Source organism: Chaetura pelagica, unplaced genomic scaffold (genome assembly GCF_000747805.2).
Source record: "Chaetura pelagica isolate M959 unplaced genomic scaffold, ChaPel_1.0 scaffold194, whole genome shotgun sequence".
Lineage (NCBI taxonomy): Eukaryota > Metazoa > Chordata > Aves > Apodiformes > Apodidae > Chaetura > Chaetura pelagica.
Genome location: NW_009952877.1, coordinates 294,823 through 298,021, shown reverse-complemented (window position 1 = coordinate 298,021; position 3,199 = coordinate 294,823).

Genomic DNA, 3,199 nt, shown 5'->3' with positions numbered 1-3,199 from the left:
CCGTAGGAGGCTGAGTTAGACAGACAGCAAAATTGGCCAAAGATATTCCATTCCATATATCTACGTAAGCTCAAAGGAAGGTCAGAGATCACAGAAGACAACTTCCTTCCTTCTTCTTCTTCCCTTCTCTTCCGTCCATGGCCGGTGTCCGGGGAGGACTCTGTTCATGTATCACCGTCGATCCTCAGGCTTGATCTCTCCTGATCCCCATAACTCTCTGCTTTCTCCAGCAGCAGCTCCGGGATTCCTTGGGACTCTTCCCAGTTCAGGGAAGTGCTGTGGGAGTTGCTGGGGTGGGGGGAGGCGAGAGGCTTTTGCCCATACCTGTATATAATTGTATATATTTTCTTGTATGATTCATTAGTGTTTTAATTAAAGCTGTGTAGTTTAGTTTTCAATTCAGCCAAGTCTCTCTTTTTCTCTCTCTCCTTCCTTACCTGGGTGGGAGGGGGAGGGGATCGAGAGCATTGTTGTCGGACCTGAGTCAAACGGTGACAATGTCCCACACTAAACTCCCCAGTTCTCAGGTTCTCTTGCAGGAGGGGAAGCAAAACGGTTGGGTGGGTTGCTGAGGCATCTCTTTAGTTCATCAGCAGATGTTTAATCCACAAGACAAACAATAGATATCCTGAGTGCCAAAGTCCATCACTTACCTCTTGGATTGTTCGAGACAAGCACTATACATTCTGAATGCCACACGGGCAAAACAGACTCAACTTGGGGAAAAAAAAAAACACAAACCTATTCAAATGCACACAGAACACAGACAACACACAGAGCAGGGCTTACATATGTTTCCCCACCCCTCCCTTCTTCCCAGCCCAAATGACTTTGTTCCTGATTTCTCCACCTCCTTCCCCCCCGCAGCACAGGGGGACAGGGGATGGGGTTTAGAGTCAGTTCGGTCTGTTGTTTCCTCGTGTTCCTTCCTCCTCAGTTCGAAGGATTCCTCACAGTCCTCTCCTGCTTCCTCATGGGGAATCAGCTGTGGAAAAGGCCCAGTGTCTTCTCAAATCCTGGCATGAGAAATAAGTAACTAACTGCTAACTGCACTACATTTTCCTTTGTTAGAGGAGGATTAAATAATATTTTCAGACTGCTTTGAAAATTAAAAGTGCCATGTGGTACAATATTGCCATTCCTGTTTTTAATGCTGTAGCTGATATGTCCCCTACAAATTAATGGTAAATTGCTTTTGGTATATTTTGTTGTTCTTTTCAGTGGAGCTGCTACTGCCTGCTGCTTCATTCTAATAAATGTGCCCTACATCACCCTCCCCTACCCCCCTTCCTCTAAGCTCCCTCTGCAAGGGAAATAACATCACTGTTACCATCTGTCAAGCACAGGCTAATCCATCCTCTGCTTGCCTCATGGTCAATTTGGTTTCTTTATGATTGGTACAGGTAACCTTCCTATTGCTGAGAAACAAATACTATTTATAGATGTAGGCTTTATTTTCATAGTAATATTATTATGATTATTGCGATGCTCAGACATCCATGACCTCCATATGCCCAGGTTGGAAAACAGTGCTTAATCAAACATAACTGCCCAATAAAGCAGTGAACATTGCTCTCCCGATTTCAGAGTGAAAATGAGCCAAAAGGAATTGACTTTCTCAGGGGTGGATGAGTGCCTTAGCAGCAGAGCTAACCAGAGAGCTCACAAGTCCTTTGATAAAACCCAATCACCGATGCTGATAAAAGTCCTGCTGCTTTGCCTCTCTTTCTTCCTCTTGTTTTGTCTTTGTTGATCTCTATGGGAGATTTACAAAGATGATTAAGACATGGACCTTCACATAGCCTGTGTGGCAAGACTGAGCAAATCCACCAGGGACAAAGCTCACACTTACTCAACCAGGCAAAACAGCAGATCAGATCAATCTGTTAACAAACAGGGCATGTCAGACCACTTATTTCCTCAATTTCCTGGTCATAAAAGACCTAGAAGACCCAGACATGGTCTTTGTGGTTACCTTCTAATACTCTTAGCAATTCTGTTGTCTTCATGCCATTTATGAGGTGATGCTGTCAGACAAAGTGCTCTGACACTTTTCTTTTGCATCATCTAAAGATAGGTTGATGACAGGTCAGTAAGAAATATCAATGTTCAGCTGTTGAGAGTCCAGAGCTGAACATATGGAAGAGATGTCCAGAGCAGTTCTTAATGTATCAATGTTGACCCATCACTGACTGTCTACCCTCACAGAGGTGGTAGTGCAACCCCCTACCTAGCTATTTCTAAGAGTAAGAGTCCATGCAAGAACACAAAAGCTGAAGAACAGCTGCCTAGTGTACGTTCACAGAGAGGTCCCTTTGCCTTTGGTGTGAAATGACAGAAGAGTCTGTCAAGTCAGCCCTTCCTGTCATTACTGCAGCTCCTCTGGTGATACCACATGGGAAGACTCAGGAATCACCATACATGAAAAATACACTTTCTCTGGCATGCTTGTGATAATGTAAGAACACAAATACTTAAACTGGCATGGCTTGCCACATAGGGAAGTAAAACCACACCCTTTTCCATGTCTTTTTCATAACCAACAACTCATAAGGATTTTTTTTTTTCCTTGTATTTTGGCCAAGACCCACTACTTATTTGCCAAGGGTGCAATCTGTGTCTCAGCAGTGAGTCATTACACTGTCAGGGAACTGGTAGCACTTGCAACCAATGCTCAAGAAGGGCCCTAAAGACTTTGTCTCTTTCTTCCCTGATCTTTCATCTCCCTCATGCGTCCATGCAAAGGTGTCCCACAAAGATTTCAACTTGAGTGGCCCGACATACTGCCAGCAGTTACCAGTAACAGCTTCACTGAAGTGGGGATGTGGCTGTCATCTCAGTGCCTTTCCCTGCCTCAAACCCTCACAGGGCCTGTGGCCTGGTGAAGATCAATGTCAGTGCAGGCCAAGTGCCTGGGCATTCGGAGACCTGTGCAGGTGAGCAAGTCTGGAGACGGAATTCCCCCCTAGCCTGGCCTATGGCAACGTCCCCCCAGGGTGCAGGGAGGGCTGGTCGGGATCGCTGCCACGGCTCTGGCTTTCGGGTCCCGCAGCAAGAGGCAGGTTCCTCTGATCAGGCCCTCCTGACGGGCGGCCCACGGGAGGGCGCCTGAGAAGCAGGAGCTGAGCGCACCCAGCTGGGGCGGCGGCTGCGAGAGGGCACCTTGCGGACGGGGAAGGACAGTCCGCACTCCCTGTCT